The sequence below is a fragment of the Cygnus olor genome, chromosome Z, assembly GCF_009769625.2.
Source record: "Cygnus olor isolate bCygOlo1 chromosome Z, bCygOlo1.pri.v2, whole genome shotgun sequence".
NCBI classification, from domain to species: Eukaryota; Metazoa; Chordata; class Aves; order Anseriformes; family Anatidae; genus Cygnus; species Cygnus olor.
In genome coordinates this window covers 18,577,698-18,598,181 of record NC_049198.1, presented here as the reverse complement: position 1 = coordinate 18,598,181, position 20,484 = coordinate 18,577,698, and positions in this window count along the sequence as shown.

Genomic DNA, 20,484 nt, shown 5'->3' with positions numbered 1-20,484 from the left:
TGAGTTCAGTTCTTACTGACTCTCCATTTCAACCAGAGGTCGATTTTGAAAAGCTTCCTGTTTTACTGTGCCACCCAGATACATGCAGCCATGGAAACAAAACCCACGTTAGTGTAACTCCCCTGTTTAATGTTCTAAAATCTATAATCCTAATTTAGTAATCCAAATGTTGGGCTAAATTCAACAGTTGGGTCAGTTAAAACTAACAAGTATGAATTGTTTCAAGTGATGACTTAACTTCTCTAATTTAAAATATGAATAAAGCCTGTAGACTTTGCTCTCTGCACTAACCTTCATTTATTTATGGTCTTCTTTGAATATGCTATTAAACGAGTACAAGCTTTACTTATTTTCTGACCATTCTTCTCAACTCTGCCAGATTATGCAGCAAATTCTCACATTCATGTGCATTTTTTGAAGTTTAATATCTGCAGGAGTGTGACAGATTCTGCATTCCACACAACAAAGTGTTGTTGTTTGTTGTTTTGTGTTTGTTTTTTTTTTTTTCTGTTGGTTGCTACATGTAACCACATTGTATTATGTAAGACAGTTAAGTATACTTTTCTATTCCAAATGTTCCTAAAGAAAAAAATAATAATTCCTCAGCTGCCTACAGCTGAGAGATGTCAGATATCTTTGTCAAAACATTCTCTTTATTTAGGACCTTCAAAGAAGTGCTGCCACAGGTGTGAACTACTTCCTTTTGAGCACATCTACTAACAATCTCAACCCTAGAGACAGCCTGAGAAACAAACTCTGAAGCTATTTTTAAATATATTTTCATAACAGAAATCATATCTCAGTTCAAGAGAGACTTTTTAGAGAGAAAAACACCCTAGTGACCTTTCTGACTTGGCAGTCATCTGGATTTCTTCAAGAGCCTGAATTCTCCTCGGGAGTATTCTATTTTTTGTGTTTATGGGAAGTCCTTGAGAGTAGTCAGCACTGATCCTCCAGCTGTTCAAATGTTACGCACACAGCCAAATGAACAGTGTTAACTCTTCAGCCATCAACACACATTAGTGTGATACATTATTGGAAATAACGCACATCTCATTTTATGGACTCTCAAACAGCCATGTCACAACATCAAGTGGCTGTAATTAGTTCCAGTACATCTGGGTATGGGGTACTACCTCAGTGTAATGCCATATATTTGTCCAGGCATTATTTTTAAAACTGTCAGTCTCTCTGATGATCTTTAAGGTCCCTTCCAACCCGAGCCATTCTCATTTTTAAACTGATTACCCCTTCTTGATGGGCAGTTCTCCCAGAGTCTGTAGCCTTGTTTGTATACTAAGAAAACACTGAATAAGAATAGTTGGTGATGTGTTTGTCTTGTTTCTTGGTGTTTGTTTGTGGTGGTTTTTTTTTGGGGGGGATGGGGGTTGTTTGTTGTTTTGTTTTGATTTTTTCATTTGGCTGGTTGGTTGGTTGGTTGGTTGGGTTTTTGATTTTTTTGTTGTAGTTTGTTTTTTTTTCTTGTTTGTTTGTTGGTAAAGGAATGTCAGCAGTATGGGGACATACAAACTCTGGGAAAACAAGAACAGCTATATCAGATGTACTAGTTAAGTTCTGTTGTGTATTCTGAAAATATTTTCTTTACAAAAAATAGTATTTTACTTTCACTTATTTCAATGAATTTCTCAGTGAATTAGTAGGTAAAATGAATTCTTTTTGAACCAGAACTTGCTTCCTGAGGCTTACACATGCCTCACCAAACCTCTGTGAAGAGGAAACAGTAGTGCCTAGTTCTACATAACAGAAGAGCATAGCAACAAAATGGAAAGAAAGATGAGGATGTGTTGAGGTCTGAGTACACACATGCCCCTAAGAGGCACTTTGGAAAGCTGTTGACAAGGAGAAAGAGAGGAACTGGGGAACAACCACAAGATAACATGTTTCCAAGGTGAAGTTTACTGTGGGGTTTTGAGCTAAACCAAGCGATCTGAGGAGGTTTTCACAGTAGCTGTGTAAGCAACTATTGTTACCAGATCCTAAGTAACTAGCAAATAAATCAAAATAAGATATTCATGAGAGAAAGCAGCATGGTCTCTGACTTCATCTGATTATTTTTCAAGAATATATGCAGGGTTGTTTTTTCTGTATGCAAAGAAACAAACACCATTCCAGCTTCCACATTCAAAAATCGGAACCTGCTTTCCAGACAGAGCTAGAGCAGTTTATTCCTTCTCTTTCCCAGTGTCCTTTTTCTTTTGGATCTCTGTTCACCTTGTTCGTACCACCAGTCCCACTGAATCCCTGGCCCTTGTCTTTTAGTAACTCTGTAGGGAAACTTTTCTTAGTCTTAGTACTTAATGTTTGTGGTTAAGCTTTCTGGGACATGTCCTCTATTGTTTCAGCTCTTTACTCCATAAAATAGCTCTCTTTCTTCTCTATTTTCTACAAATGAAAGGTAAGGTCCATGTTTACAACTGTTCATACTGTCCAGCGCAACATGGCTGAGGTACTGCCTCAGGAATGTGGTCTATATACCGGTGAACTGCGTAGCATCATACAGCTTTGGCATATAGTGCCAGCACTGGGCTAACAGTTTCGACTTTCTGGGAATACTTATCTAATTTAAATTAAGATCTTACTGGCAAGTACTCTTAATAGCCTCTAGCAAGAATTTAAGAAAGTCACCAATAAATACGTTTATGAGAGAGTGGAATGTCACTGAGCAGCGGGTCACGTGACAGTAAGCTGTACTGGGATTTAAAAAAGAGAAACCATTTAGGGTGTGATTTGTGTGGCTAGCTTAAACAGCAAAAAAAAATGCAAATTCCATTATGCAAAATATTCTTTCACTTCACAGTCAGCATAACTGGAAGTACAGCTTGTGGCAAAAGTCAGCATTGCATCAGACGGCATCCGTCCTCTCCCAAGCTGCACAAAAATCTTTTGCTATTCATTCTTATTCCATTAGACTCTAACTGAACTAAAGCTCATCTGTTATATGTAAGATGTGACAACTTATTAAACTGTGTATAATTTGTTTACTCATATCAAAGTAGCACCTAGAAATTCCAGTGAAGATTTAAATCTCTTGCTTCCTACTGTGCTAATACACTACAAGAAATATACCCTGCAAACTCAAAATTTAGAATTGAAGTAAACAGACTAGCAGACACAGAGTAGCAAGATTAACAGCAACATTGAAATGAACTAATTTGGTTAAGGTCATACTACAAAGATATCTTGGTTGACTTCTTAATTAAGCCACAAATTTTGTTATTATCTTTCTGAAACCAAAAATATAATGCCTGTTTGTATTTAATACCTGAAAATTATTGTATTCCCATGTCATTATCCTTTAGTATCAGCTGCTCTGGTAGTCAAAATGGCTCAGGAGGAAATGAAGCTTACAGAGTAGCAGGGAGTGGTTTTCCCTTTTATCTCCTTGTGTCAGCTCCTCAGCTGTAAAAGAAAGATATGTCATTTAGGCCTGACTCTGCCTAGTATGCACTGTCTCGCATTTTAGAAGGAGAAAGGAAAGCTAAGCTACCCGTTTCTGATATCCATGAATTAGAAAGAACACTTATTGATGGCATGTTGTAAAATTTGCCTGTTTCTCCATGCAACTATGTCATGAAAACCATAAAAGTCACGAACTTCATCCCCCATTGTGTTTTCTTTATGTGAGCTCTGTGAAAAATCATTCAGAAATGAAATAAATGGTGCTTTAAAGGACACGTTGATGAAACCACTCAAGTGAGAGGCCTGCTTTCTCTTTCTTACACCTCTTCTTGTTGTTTTCCCTTTAGCACTACTCTCTTGGGGCCTTTTACTTCTGAAGTAGACTGAAACCCTTTGTACCATCTTTGTAATGCAATAGGTCTTCCAAATAAGACTAAAGTCCTTGCTATTTGATTTTTGTGAACTTATATTGTTATGTTCTCATTTTATTCTGAATGTGGGATTTTAGCAGGGTTTTCCATACATTGCACATACATTGCCTTTTCTTCCTAGTTATGTACTATGCATGCAACCTCTATTAATACTGATCCATACAATCCTTGTACTGCCGGTAAACCCTTTTTAGCAGTCACTGTAGAAGGGACTGCATTTTAGCAGTAGATAAAATATAATCATCCTATAAGCATAATTCCTTAGGCTTTCTCTAAGTATTAGCTATTTTTAAATTAATGGTAATAGCCTGTGTCTCCCCAAACAAGTCAGCAATGTACATTAACTAAGAAACCAATGTCCTTTCTCATATATCCCAGTGTCTTGCCAGTCACCTTCTTGCAAAAGTTACATTGTACATTGTTCAAATAGGTTAACTCTTTCAAAGGACCTTTACAGAGTGCCGTTTAATCCTCCTGCAGAGCCTCTCTTACTCCTTACCTCATTCTCGTTACCATTTTTAGAAGCCAGAGATTTAAACATAATCTCTAAAATGAAAGATCACATTTGGTGTGGGACAGGCATAGTAAGGTCAGTAGAATACTACAGCTGTTTGGATTCTTTTGTAGGCTACTGTGAAATCACTGGAGATGCACATTGGGCCAGTCAGAACTGAGTAAATGACTTAGTTTCAGATGTTGCAGTCTATTTGAAAAGAACATCTGTAGAGCTCCAGGGACGCTGTTCTGTATTGAGAGCAAACCATACCAGCCGACAAGGGGGAAGGCTTTTCAGTACCCTTTTTATCTCATGTCACAAGAGCCTCAAGACTTATTTAATATAAATTTTGGATTATTTTTTTTAGTATTACAAACCATTTTAAATGTTTTTTTCCTAAATATATTTACTTTAGAACTTTAGAATTCTAAAACTTTTTTCTTTTCTTTTTTTTTTTTTTTAAAGATCTCACCTATCCTCCTAAGGTAGAAAGGAATACAATGGTTTTGGTTTGTTTTTTTCTGGAGAACATATGCCTACTGCAGAGGAACTGCAAAACAAACCAGGCTCAGTTGTTCATAGAAGAGACCTCTTTACCAGGTCCCTTGGGTTAGGCTTTAATAACCACAAGAACCCTTCTATACTTCTTCTCTTGAGGTTTCCATGATCCCAACTGAGTCCAAAGGACTTCTTTCAGTAGCTCAAGGAGAGTTAGAGACAGGTCTGTACTTAATTTGCCTCCTTTTATTTTTTCCTACTTAGGTGTCCTAAACAATAATTGTACACCTTTTCAATTTATTTTAGGTGTCACACTAAGTCAAAGAGACCTTGGATTTCACTCTAATCTCTACAGCTCTAGGAAGCTTCAATACTCATATATGTTATTAGGAAGATGAGATACAGACACAATTATAACCAATAGTTTTACCGAGAGTTCCCTAAAAGCAGCACCAGTTATTTTCAGTTTTCAGAATTCATTTATATCACTGTTCATTTAAGTTGCAACCTTTATAGCCTATGATTCAACAAGTATTTAATATTTTCAAGTGATTGATTAAATATTTCACATCAAGCTTTAATCAAATGTTCAAATGCTTTGAGGAGTCCAGGACCTGATGTCTACAGTCTTTTAAGCATTGTGCAGACCTAAGGAACTTCCTGCTCTAATGACTAGACACAGTAATCCATAGGAAGAGGTTTCTCTGCCTGTGTATCTCCAGGTACTGCCCTGAAACATTTGCCTGCATGGACTGAATTGCAGGACAAAGGTGTGAATACCTAAAAGAGGTGGATATAGAATAAATGCTGGAAAGTTAGTGTGAGTGTAGCTAGTCTGTGATTCTTTTTTAACATTTGGTCAGGTCTTAATCTCTTTTTCTTTCTGCCCTTCTCTCAGGCGTCTCTTGAGGAACACTTTTTTTTCAACTGTCAGAAACAGAAGAAGAAACTCCTTACTCCTACATGACTGATACATTTGCAGCAATGCTTACATGAGTGTTTGTATTAGAGAAGAATATTACAAGAAGGGAAGAGGAAACACTATAATCAGTACCAAAAATCTTTGAATGATTATTAATGTAGAAAGTGAAAATAGAAAGCCAAACATCTTTCAAATATCTTTTTCACCAAGTATTTTTCTTCCTCTTTAGGACAAACTCTGATTTGTATCTGAACAATATTTCCTATTTAGTGCAAGTGTTTATTTCAAATATATATATACATATATATATACATATATATTATATTCCCTGGTGCTTTCAGATAAAAAGTTTGTCTGTCACGCAGTGTGAGGCTTAAGGCCAAATAGAAAGCGTGGCAGCTGCTCCATGACTATTTGAGGTGACCTGTAGACAGAGGTACTTTTATACATAAAAATTCTCCGCTCCCTTTTCAAACCAGAAAAACAGGCAAGATGCCAGGAACTACAGGCTAAGAGCATATTTGTGAAGGGGGAATACACCTGCCAAATCATAAGTTCCCTGAGGACTGCACAACCCTCCATACCCTCCATACCCTCTCCTCCACTGTGCAGCATGAAACAGCTTCTGCCTGTGTTGACCCTGGAAAGATTGAAAACAGTGACCTATTCCCAGGGTCCTTCCTTGGACTTTCCCTGCTAATGTTATTTGAGCCTGTACTGTATCCTGCATAACAGTTCTCCATTCACGTACAGCTAGCATGTAGCTACACTACCACCGCCTCTCTTACCATAGATTTAAAAGGTTCAGAAACCCCTGTGAGAGAGTTATAAACTACGGCGACTTCAGCCTATTCAGAACTGATATAACACCCGATATGGATGAATTAGCTCACCAAAACAATAAATAATTAAAAAAAAAAAAAAAGGAAGGCGGAATTGCAACTACAGAATTATTTAACCACAAAGTTTAGATTAATGTTTCTATTTTTTTTCTTATCTGTACTTCCTAGGCTTGGAACAGAATTGTTTCACCGCAGTAGTAGTAATTTGGCTGCTGAGAAAACACTCCTTACAATAATCTCACCTAGGTACAACTCAAAAGTGGGCCATAAAATTTAAAGTAGAAAGCAAAAGTTTTACTTTTTCCTGAATTTACATTGCAAGAGTGGAGTACAATGCCATCCTCAGCCCCCTTAAGAGCAAACTAATTCATTGTCAAAATTCAACGTAACTAATAACAAAGGGCCTCTTGCCCCATGCAGCACAGCCCCAGTGAGACACTATGCTCTTAAAAATCTTGTCTTAACTGATTTCATAACATTGCCAACTGCATGTGAAGTTTGTGCCTCTCAGCCTTCCAACGGTAATGATTAATATACTTAGAATATAAATCTTATACACTGTACCAGAGTGTGGAACCCTGATCATGGATAAAAAGCACTAGCTAAAACATTGTTAGTCCTTTATAATTTAAAGCTTCTTAAACCCCCACAGCATGCAAATTTGGCATTCTGCCAAACCAAGAGAAGAACTAGGGATAGCGTTGTTTTGTTTTGTTTTGTTTTAACAATTCTTATTATCTTGGAGTTGAGCACTATTTAGTTCTTCTTGTAAGCTGAAGCAGTTGATTGTTTTCTAAATTGTTTTTGTCAGACATGGTTAACATGGCTTTCATGAATGCAGAACTGTACGAGGTAGTGGAGAAGACTTGGTGTATTTCAGCACAGACTGATGCTCCAGACTATACTTCTTCTTTTATGGCATAGCTGAAACAAAACAAGGTAAGATGATGAATAGTGGCATCTAAGAGATCTCTGGGATCATCAAGAAGTGCAACCACCAAAGAAACCTATTATGAAACATACTATTCCAGTGGTATCTTGTTCCATTATAGCCCAAAAAAAAGAAATCAGCATTCTTTAGAAATGTGCTGAATGTGAGGAAAATGGAACATTCCTCCTCATCTGCTGGAAATACTCTAAAGTAAATAAGGATGCTAAGAACTGGGCAGAAATACTGGAAGTAATTTTTTAAAATAACAAAAAAGCAATGCCAATGGAGGCCCCTAGTCATCCTGCTAGGCTTAGCCCTGGAAAGAAATTATAGTTCGGGAAACTATATCTACAGATAGCTGCCAGATGGTTAATCATGGTTAGTGGAGAACACAAAGGGCTTTGCTTGATGATCGGGCTTAGCAAAATAACAGATGTCCCCAAAAAACTGAAAATTTTACAGATTTTGAGAGTTCTGAAGCCAGTAAATTCATACAGTCTGGCTCACTAAGTCAAATCCTTCATTTTAATGTATGTCCGACCTCACTTAAATGTTGACTCTTGCCTGGTTGCCAGGAAAAGTCTTAACAGGCTTGTATCTGAGGGGAACAGTTCAGGGTTTGACTCTACTGTCTGTATGCCATGACCAACATTAGACTAAGACGAGAAAACAATCAACTCTCATTCTTGTTATTAGTTGCTGGGCTAGGAAGCATTTCCCATAGACAACATGTTACCTGTGTTTACTATTGTCCTCTCAGATCTTTAGATACTTTGCAAAAGTAGGTGAGTGTTACTATTTGCGAGAAGAATTCAAATAAATGACCCAATAAATATAAAACATAATAACAATAATTAGAGAAATGCGGGTGCTTTTGTCACAAGAGAGTGAGTTGCATACCCATTTTACAAATGTAATCAAAATATGACAGAAACCCCAGAGGTTTTAGTGCAAGAAACAGAGAAGACTGAAATGTTGAAATTTAGTGGAGTTTTTAAGCAATTTATTGCTTAAAGCAGCTGATTTAAAACAGTTTATATCACTTTCCATGTAAGGTGGATAATAAAAAACATATTTTCCTTTTCTTACAGAAGCTGAAAGTTATACTCTACACAAAATATGCTTGGCAGAGCCACATTGTTCTCTGTGTCTTTCCAATAATCTCTTGTTGCTTGCCTTTTCCTCCTCTTTACCTTGAGAATTTGCAGTCCTTTTCGGACAACTTACTTTGCTGTTATTATCTCTGGTTCTTTTTTTAGCACTATGGTTTGACTCAAATAGGAAGTGGATTTGCTGTGTTTCCTTTCCTTTCAAACTGTGTGGATGTCTGTCAGTTGAGCAGTAAGCATCCTGTCCTTGTTTTCTTGTTTTTCCATTTCACTTCACAATTATATTAGAAATCCATTTCACGAAGGAATTGACACTAGTGGTACCACCTATGTTCCAAAAAATAAAGATATGTTTCAAAAAACAACAGTAACTGAAAAAGCACTGTAAAAAATGTACTGGCTGAAAATGTAGAAGATCACCATTACTGTGGCATTTTCTTATATTTTTGGTTAGATCTCACTCACCCGGGCAGCCTATTTTTTGGAAAATTGAAGATGAAAACTTAAAAAAAAAAAAAAAAAAAGGAAAAAATCACATCTGTGCAATCAGAATTTCCTTCTAGTCCTTCTTTTAAACATTAAGTTTTTCTGAGGAAACTATTTTTCAGTCTTCATTTGTACATTGGCAACTTTCACAAAATATTACATGGGCAGTACATATTTTGTGCACAATCAAATGAAATCCCCTTGCAGAAAATGAATCCTGTCTGCCAGAGGGAGGTCACTTTTTTGTTTGTATTTTAGATTCAGCTGGAACACATGAATCTACAGAACTATCACCTATATGTCAACCTCATGTAACACAGATAAACTGCACTAACAATATAAAATCTCATATAAGGTTGCTGCTCAAGTAAGGACTTCTCTCACCAGAAACAGGCCTGATATGTCCTAGGAAGCTTTTTCTTCTCAGTTAACTTTAATTGGGGGGGGGGGCAGGAATAAAGGATGTTACTGGATCTTGAGAATAACTTTTCTTTTGAATAAGAGTATTTTATGAAGTTGCTGAACAGTTCAAAATACTTTCACAGTGATCGTCTATGTCTGCAGGTAATGCAAAATGTCTTTTCTGTTACAATCATAGATAAGCATTTAGTTCTTATTAATTTCCTAGACTCAATCTGTTTTAAGAGCATATTGACAAGTTTATTTCCACTCAGTCATGAGTCAGAGTTTAGTCCTCCATAAAGTTAGTGGAAGTCAGCAGAATCTTGCCACATTTGACAATGGGAACCCAATTCAATTACTGAATTCAACAACAAATTCCTATTAATTTAAATCAAATCAAAATTAAGATCAATACACACTTATGCTTGCTTTCTTAACAGCAGCTGAAATTTTAACTCCTCAGAGAACATCTTCACCTTAAAGGGGTCAATATAAAATACTCATTAGCCTTGCTACTCTAGGATTTTATCAGTAAGTTTAATTTTACAGCTCAGGAACAGAATCACTTAGCCTTTGATACGATAGAAAATTGTGCTTCTTCGTTATATTCATGCCATCAAGATGAATATATGTTACTACCAGTAAGAACATTGACAACGTACATGTGGGAAAAAAATAGTTATAATATTATTATCAGTAGAACTTTTTTTTTTACAGTAATTATTGGAGCATTATATCAGATTACATTCCTTTTTTCAAGAAAATCATAATTGATTAATGAGCAGGCAAAACATTGTTTCCTGAGCAGACTGGAAAAGTACCTTCTTACAGCACAGAACATACTCACAAATGATATGAAAACATAAAAAAAAAAAGTAAGTCGGTTACCACTTTAGAGCTATCGAGCTTACAATGTGTGAGCTAATAAGCCTAATCTTGTCATGGATCCAGCTTTGGATAATTAACTTCTTCCTGCCTGCAAAATCCCCCTACATAATCAGCTGGATATAATTTAGGGCTTCACATTATTAAACAATTGTTACATTCATCCTAGACATGGCTGAATTCAGTCATCTGTAAAAGAGATTTCTTATGCATAGAAATGAGACTAAACTGTTTGTCCTCATCCAATTATTTTTTTTAATTTTATTTTTATTTTTAAGGCTGTGGACAAAGAATTACTGCTTACAGGAAAAAAAAAAAAGGAAAAAAAAATGTGTGAACACTGAGGATAGTTTACTCTCATCCCTCAGATACAAGGGTCAGCAACTTGTCAAGGATTATATGTCAGATTGTATTTTTCTTTTCTAAACCAGTGGCTGAACTTGCTGGAAGGAACACAGCAGGCGCCAGGAAGTGCTGCTTCCCAAGGGGTAAGATCCCATCACCATACCGTCAATAGCCTGTCTGTATGTGAGGTACCAGTTTCCAGCTGACACCAAGTCCTAACTCTGGAGGCTGTAGGGGCAATAAATGCCTTGTTGTAAGTGCCACAGCTGCCAGCTTTGCATCCTGAGAGCAAGCTTGTTAATCACATATGCCTCTTCTTTCCATTTCATACCTGATCCTAGATCACAGACTGTGATACCAGCCCACTCTACCAAATTTTCCTCCTGACACTGAGACATGATCTGGAGGACACCAAGTAAAGCCAGAGGTGAAAGTTAGGAGATGGAAATGTGGTGGAGCAAGCAAGAAAAATTAAAAATAAAAGGCTACAAAGGAAAATGAGGCAAGAAAGGAAAGCCTGACACCTAAACACCGCAGAAGAACAAAGACAGCAACTTCAGGTTATTCCTGAGAGCACTGAAGGTTCTAAAAAACCTTAACCTACAGATAAGTTTCAAAGCAACTTTAGACAATAATTTACACACCTGAGAACCTTTCACAGGGGCAGGAGTGGTTCACAAGACATAAGAATTTATATGCATTTCTGAGATACGTGTATTCACACTGCTAAGGACTGTGTATAAAACATGAGCATTGTGAAAATGTTAACACCTGTTGAATAAACCAGCACTACTGAATGAATTAGTCTTATACATATTGATTATCACAGTCATATAATAAAATTCAAATAATATGTTATGAAGTATAACTCCGGAGCAAATATTAGCACGTTCTTTCTTACAGGATCTATTCAGAATAAGCACTAAAAGATGAAAAGCCTATGTGCTTCAGGATGTATTGATACTGACATGACTTGAACTTCACCTTGAGTACATACATATTTCCAAGAAGATTCACCTATTGCCTCCCAAAATATATACAAAGCATACTTCAGTCAGCATTGAATTGAGTCAGAATTGTCATTCAGCTGGCTGAATGGCAAGTAGTACCAGTCACAGAAGAAAGGAAAGGCAAAAGAAAAGTGACAGAAAAGTGAGAATGAAAGCAGTAGACAATGATATTGCAAAGACTGAGGGAATGTTAGTCTACGATTATCATAACAATTTGGTTTGCATGTTACATCTCTCACCAATAACATTTGTCTGTCATTTTCTTTAATCTTTTAGGAGCCTTGATTCTGTGAGAAGGTCTGTATCTTACCACATGTTTATAAACCAGCAAGAAAATGAGCTCCTTGTCCAGACTGGGATATCTGAGCACTGCAACAGAAGGAAAAAAAAAATCACAACAGTGATTAACTGGAAGTTAGAGTGTCAATTTCCGAACTGGGGACTTGCCTCTAGAAACAATGGTTTAAGGTTCAGCGTAGGAGATTCCTTTAGGCCATGATTCTTATCTCCCTGACTTACATCTTAATACAAGTTTTCGCTGCTGTTGGTACTAGAGAGGATTTTCAGCACTGGGAAATTGAGCTTGATTTTTCTATGCCTTATGCATGACCACCATAATTATTGTTTGCTAAATTCTGACTGCAAAGCACTTGATAATGCAGGTAGTGAGATGAGACCTAAAGGAATTCTCTGTAGCTTCAGATTTTTAGCAGAATTACAAGAAAAATCATGTTTTGCCACATACCTGAGTGTGAGGATAAATATGGCACACAAATGTTCAATTAACTTTCTCCCTACAATGACACTTTAAAAGGTGTTATTTTGTAGGAATGATTCTGAACAACCTGTGAATATAACAGCTGTATAACAGCTGTATTTAAACTAATGTCATAGAGAACAGAGAAAACACGAAAGTAAGACTGGCAATGGAAGAGGAGAAAAAGAAAACACCAGAAGATAAATGAAAGAAAGAACTCTTAATAAATTGTAAGTGCTAATGGTAAAGCAGAGGAAGAAGAGAATATAGGTCAGAGAGATCAGAAAGGTAAACTGCAAAGTTGATCTTCAAAAGTAGTGAAGCATGTGGGACAAAAATGTTTTCCTCTTGACTTTATACCAGATATGCAGTTGCAGTATGAATGGGATAATACTGATCATTACTGTTTCTTGTATTTTCCAAAAAAAAAAATGTTTCCTAGGTACCTAAATATAGCTTTCACTTTAAATTGTTTAAGAGCTATAGCCGTCAGAAGCTATACCACAGTCTAGTATGTCTTAACAATGGGAAATTATTACCAAAAGCCTACTCCTTAGCTCCCTTTCATTCTGTTGCTTATTTCATTCTATACACAACCCTTTTGTGCTACAATATCATGTACAAATTCCTACACTTCTTCTTGAGTCTTTTATTTACACACTCACACACACCTGGTGTGCTGATTTATTTATTTTTCTTTATAATTTCTTCAGTTGTTCCTATCCTCAATTCTTCTTTCCATTCCTTCATTACATGACATTCCTTCTTTCTCATGAATGCACTCCTTTCTGGTGACATTTCTCTAACTGTAAAACACTTGCAGCTGAATATATTTTTCTACACACAGCCTTACCTGTTCTGAATAACATCAGTGTAACTGTAGGCAGCCATGAATGACGGGCTCTCTAATACAGAACTTTGCTTCAGTTTTATGGATGAGAATGTGTTTCCCCATGACTCTCAAAACCTTTGCTTGTAGCAACAAGCTCCACTCCCTTTGTGTTTTGTAACAGCTCAAGCAGAAAACTTCAAGCACAAAGCTGTCAAGATCCCTTTTTTAATACGTCACTTTAAGGCAATTAACTGTATAACATTGCTGATGCCTTTCTTCCTGGAAATCAAGTGCTATCTCACTGTATTGATTTCTGTAGGTATAGCAAGGAAAAAGAGAAGAAGAATTGTCAGTAGTTTGCCCGTAGTAGATATCCCCTTTGTAAGCTCCATATACCCTGCAGTATCAGGAAGCCAATCTTTCCAACCATAACAACAGCTTAATGCATACCCTGCATGCTACAACAGAATAGCCCTTCAGCAGCTGGGTGTTACCCTGATGTGTGAATTCATAGGAAGCAAATTTATGGTTGTTAAAGCAAGTCAAGCTGCACTACTTTCTACCGCATTCAGGTTCTTTCACCACAACAATCCTGCTAAGTGCTTTCCAGCAGGACGGAGCATTAAACAGCATGACTAGCAGTTATGAAACAGCACAACTTAAAGCACAAGGCTGTTGTTTGCCATAACATCTCTCCGTGCACAGGAATGTACATAGTAGGCATCTTGTACTAGCTGGTACCTCATTGTCTTTTAGATGTGGTAGGCTTTTTTTAATGTTGTGTTGCTCTATTATCCTGCTTTCCCTGTGCAAAATAAGAAGTATTTCTTTCACCACCTTCTTCACTCAAAGGGCGGTGAGGCACTGGAGCAGGTTGCTCACAGAAGCTGTGGGTGCCCCATCCCTGGAGGTGTTCAAGGCCAAGTTGGACAAGGCCCTGAGCAGCCTGACCTAGTGGGTGGCGTCCCTGCCTATGGCAGTGGAAGTGGAACTGGGTGATCTTTACAGTCCCTTCCAACCCAAGCCATTCTGTGATTCTGTGATGTGCTAAGAAGTAGTGGGATTATCTTTCCTACTTGGCCACAAAGATTTACATGAACAATATGGCCAATAAGAAGTATTCCAGGAAATGTAGGTCAGTTCTCCATTGTCAAAGCAATCTAGTATTCAGACGTGGTAGGGTCATGTGTGAAGAACAATAAAATGAACCTAAATATCATAGAATTTCCTCCTAACATCTAATCTAATTCTCCCCTCTTTTAGTTTAAAACCATTCCCCCTTGTCCTGTTATTGTCTGCATGAGCTAAAAAGTTTCTCTCCATCTTTTTTTTTTTCAGCTCTGTGTAAGTATTGGAAAGCTGTAGTAAGGTCTCATTGGATCCTTCTCTTATATCTATCTCTGTCAGCCTGTATCCACAGGAGAGGTGCTCCAGCCCTCTGGTCATCTCTGTGGCCCTCCTCCCTCTGACCCACTCTAACAGCTCCACATCCTTCCTGTGCTGGGAGCCCCAGACCTGGATGCAGCACTCCAGATGGGTCTTCATAAGGGCACCATCCTCCCCTCTTTTATCATCTTCTGCTATTTCCAGTTGGGCTTTCTTGTCCACTGTCTAAGAGTTCTGCCCCAAGCAGAAGAACACATCCAAGGATGCATCTAGACTTCAGTTTGTATAAGCAGAATCACAACGAAGATTTTTAGTAGTTACCAAAAGCATTTTAAATTCAGGAGCAGCTCACACATGCAGCAGAAGTGACTGCAGCATGTCATAACACCTTCAGCTCATCTCAGCTACCAGTCTGAGTCAGCACTTCCTTGCAGTGAACTGCAATTTCGCTGTATTACTCATCCAAAGTTAAGCATTTTCTCTGTTTGATTAATTCCATCCTTTTCAGTATTTCTATCTTATCTGCTATTTCTTATTTGCTTTCTTTGATTTAGAAGCCTTTTCCTTTTTCTGTCTTCACTTTTGGCCAAGCTCCTCCAGAGAAGGTCAGGCCCCTTTTTTTTCTGACGGCCCTGCCCACTGTCTTTTGGGAAAAAACACAGCCTAGCAACATGTTCCACCAGTCAGAGCTTCCAGCCTATGTCTAAAACAACATTAGCTTTACAATTTCCATCCTAGAAAAACAAGCAGATTGTTTGGTTCAGCACTAGTCTGTCATACGTGCCATTATTTTTCAGTGATCTATAACCAATCTTCTTCCTAATCCACATGCCCTGGTGCAGCTTCATGGTATTGCCATTCCTTTTCCTGAGCATCAAGGAGTAATTGCAGCAAATTATTGCTTCAAGTTCACTTCAACAACCCTAAACTTCCCTGACAAGTTTATCACACGTAGAGGAGTCAGCTATTCCCATTTCCAACGTCTTCCAAAGACCACAAGTCTTTTCCTGAACTGCTGAAGCCTGATTACAGATCCCAATTAAATTTTGCAAGACTTTGTGCTGAGTCTCCTATTTCAGCAACCTACCGGGCATAAGGATACTAAAGAATGGGACCAGCTCATTCCCTGTGGCAAATCCTGATGCCACATGCAACATCCACTCCTGGGTGTAACAAGTGTTATCCAGTGGACGGGGTTGAACATGGTTGGTTGCAACTGTGGCTGCTTGGCTCTGTGAACTTTTATCCCTTTGTCACAAAGTCTGCAAACACCTAATTATTCTACGGAAAAAGCAGCATCCTCTAATCTCCCTCAAAAGCAAGTAATGAATTACTACAAAGGCTGTTTTTTGCTGCCACTAGGCAGCTCGTGCTTGTTAAGTTACGAAGCTGGGAAATGCTGTGACTCTCACTAAATCATTTCCAACAGTTACATCATCAGTTTTGCCTTGCTGTTGACTCTCAGCTTGCCTCCTCCCTCCTCCTTCAGGGGGCTTTACCCTGACTTGATGACTTCATGACCTACAAGACTATGTCTTCACCACAAGAGTCTGCTCCTATCCTGGCCACCCAGGCCAAAGGACTGGTCACTTCACTCCTGGGGGAAGAAGTGGCTTCTCTTACAGCCAAACGATGTCAGAAGGCAGAGATCCATCTTGAGTGTAAGGACACTGAACACCCTACTTGCAAGTTCAAGTGCAGGACAGTGACACAAGCTGAGATAACACCATCACTTTAGCAAGAGGTCTGGATGTGTCACTGAACCTCCCAGACGAATAGTTTCACAGAGTGATTCAGCCCTCTCACAGAAAACGTCTTTGACAAGTTGTGGGTCAAAACACCACCATTAGGGGTGTTGTTGTTCATTATCTCATGACTTTGAAAATCGCTCTCTAAATCCCAGTTTTGGCAGCAGCCCATCTACAACAAAACCAGACGTATCCAGGATGAAGGAGTCCTTTCACACCCCAATGTATCTATGAGATGCTTCATGTCCTTATATCAAAATAACAAACAGATTTCAGAAAGACCTTTTCTTCTCTTGAATACATCTGTTGTAGGATTCAGTAGATTTTGCATTGACTGCAGACCTCGTCACAACCTGCCAAGAAATGGCTGAAACAATCCATTTTGAATGGTACAAGTTTGGTCCTAGGCTTTCTTTACAGCATCTCTAAAATTTATTTACCCCCACAGTCAAGCAACTACGTAGAAACTTCTGCCAATCCCTGAATGTTCTTCAGGGGATATTGCCAATCTCCATACTACCAGTCTACCCCTTTCTCCCTGGGGCTGAAAAAAACAGGGTGTGAGTGCATGCACCATCTGTTTTCACCCTAGCTGTGAAGCACGCAAGCTTGGAAATGTCCTACAGAGCCCTGATCTGAGCGATGTGTTGCAACACAAGCTGCGGTGTATACGAGCAGATGGACGGTTCATCCCAAAGACCTTCCTATTCCTGAAAATTAACTTCCTCTTATTCTTGCCTCGTACATTTAGCAAATGTGATACACTAACTTATTTCATAGAATGCTTAATTCAGTATCTAGATTAAAGTGCAGGTTTGCAGGAACTTTTTTTTTTTTTTTAATGGCAAAAAAATAATAATCATAATTTCTCTGGGTATTTGAAACTTGAAATTAGAGGTATTCATATTACCTATATATCAGCACTCTAGTACATACACAGCACAGTATACAGCAATGTATTGTGTATTAATAGGGAAGAATATAATGTGATATACTAAACTAAACTGAGTCTTTCGGGAAATCACCCATGTGCAGAAGAGGCCCTTCACAATACACTTGAAGGGCCTAAATGTTTTCTTTCCCTGAGATCCCAAATGTCCTGAGTCTATCAAATGCCACTCATAATGACATTAACCTGTTTTTACCTGTTTGCACCAGAAAGCATGCCTAATGAAGTCCTAATAACAGCCAGTTTCTTTGTGTTAGAGAAAGCCAGCCGATATATTTTAAAAGGCTACAATCCAGAGAATTTATTTTATATTCCCAGCTACAGGGCCCCGTGCCAGGATTACAGTTCCTACAGACCATGTCGTTCACACCAGCAGGATCTTGGCACCCCGTGTAAGGCCAGAGTTGCGAGTTTCATCTTCATCAACAAGATTTCAAAATGAGCATTTATTACTAGAGAGGATGCTGACACAGAACTAGAAATCACTGCAACATGAACAACACCCACCCACCCCATCAGATTGAAAACTTAGGTTTCAGAAGAATAAAAGCAAAACTTCACCCATCCAGCGATGTAACATAATTGCCCACAACATTCAGTCCTGCCCATGAAAGAAGATTAATATGAACCACCTCTGGGGTAGATGGTAAACATTTAAGGAAAATATACATGTTACCACATTTAATTCCATTTACTTCCATTTGCAACACAGATGTCAAATTATTTCCTCCGAGTAGCAAAAAGTGAGTCAAACAGCAGCCCTGACCAAAAATTTCTGGGCTGAGAAGACAAAAAAAAACCTGATCAACAGAGACAGTTGAAACTGTGTCCAGGGCACCCGTGAGGAGAGTGGCTTACACCAGCATCCATGCCACAGCTGCAGTTACGGCTTGTGTTAAATAAAGGGCTGATTTGTGCCCACTGCCTGATACTGTAGAGAAATGCGACTCAGCCTGTTCATGAGACTATTTCCTTACAGTTTTATGGTATCTTTCTATACATCTGAAGTTGGCAGAAGGTTCTGAAGAGGAGATAAGGTATATAGGCGAGGATGCCATCATTAACTTTGAAACCTGTAGAAAATCTTTGGGAAAGCAAATCTTGAAAGAGATCACACAATACTGAATACCACTACTAACTTGTTACTCGATTAATCGCGATTTGTACCAATACAAAAAAAAAAAAAGTACAATTGCAAACAAATTGTTCGTCTGTGCAACTTCATCAATGTGGAAATCATTTTACACCAAGTCTATAAATCGCCTGTGAAATATACCAGTTCTTGCTTATTTGAGGAGTTACAATTTATGTCAAGTGAGGCCTGATACGGGATTGCATTTGAAGTGTGTGGGGGGTGTTGTTCTACAAGTTCTGGAAATAAGTCAAGAGTTGCTTCAGGCTATCAGATTTCGGAATGGGAATGTCACAAGAGGCTTTCTGTTGGCTAGGGGAAAAGGGGAGACTTGAGCCTCTACTCCTGGAAAGTCTATTTACCAGCAGAACTGTAATGATCTTACAGGACAGAGGATATGCTGGAACAAGAAAGAAAAAAATACAGTATTATTTTTGTCCTTCTAATTTGAGTCTGTTTCCACTTAACCTTTTATTGCCAAACACAGATTTATTTGTTTTATTTTATTTTTTGGAGTATTCTGAGGCAGGGATATCCATAAAGATACTAATTTAAATATCTACAAAGATACTAATACAGAACGCCTACTAATTATACATGATTCTCACATCACCACAAGCACAAACACATCTGTAACCATAACCTGAAGAGAAAGCAGAAAGTGACAAATCTTAACGCTGACGTACTTTTCTTCATAATGAATAAACTGTGCAACGTTGCGCAGATGTCACTTGTCCTGATACTTTAGGAAGGGTATGAACACCCAAAAGCCTGCGTGAGGAGATGGAAATTCTATTAAGTGCAAAGACAACCAACGGGAGAAACAGCGACACTACAGGTATATGAGGTTGCTAGAAAGTGTGCCAGCTGCGGATAGGGAGGTGAAGTAATCAGTTTAAACTGCGGGTTACGTAAGTACCTATCAGAAATGACTTAAGGATAGCTGATTTTGTCTTGAGGAAAGGTGGAGGAGCTAAATGACCCCTTGAGCGCCCTTCTAGCTTTACTTTCTGCTGCATATGAAACGTACAACACCCACAGCGTTACTAACAGTGATGTTCCTGCTGAGGGTATTAAACCATTTCAGAACATAAAACAAAGACTGGTATTAAATCTGTTTAAAGTTTGAACCTGTGAGAACATGTGAACATGTCAGAAAAAGGTTATCTCCCGCTATCCTTCCTCAAAGTTCTTAGTCTTTTCTCATTAGCAGCTCATGCCAGCCAGCATTTGAGACAAGATATTCTTGTAGTTACCCTACTTGTCAGGCCAATCCGCCTACTCCTCAAACGATGTTACTAAAAGCGTATTATAATCCACTCAGGCCCAAAAGTTGTCGAAGAAATACACCGGCGAAAGGCTAGAGCCGTGTGGCGAGAAGGAGCTCTGGCATGCATCATGGACGTCTCGTACGTTCCTGGGTAGAAATGGCTTAGTTTGAGGCTCTCGGCAAGGCGTAAAGTTGTGGCTGTGGCACTGAAAATTGTGGCTGTGGCATTTAAATGTCTTTTTTCTCGCTTTGGAAGGGGAGAAGAATGACCCGGGCTCGGGAGGGCCGCCTGCAGCCCCCGCCCGCCCCGCTGACGGGAGCCATTTTTGGATCCGCCGACCTGAGGAAAATCCCCGGGGGCACCCCGACGCTCCCCGGCCCCACACCGGCCGGAGGACCTCTCCCAACCACCCCAAGCAGCCGCCCGCACCGTTTACGGGGACCTTTACCGACCCAGGTCCTCCCCGTGCCCGGCTGGGTGCCCGCGGCCCCTCGGGACGCCCCTCAGGACGCCCCTCAGGGGGGCCCCCCCCCCGCCCTTCCCGGGCTCCTGGCACCGGCGGGCGCGTTACGGGAAGCTCCGCCCCCTGTCCCCCCCCCACCCCCCCACCCTCCCCCCTCCCACCCCGCGGC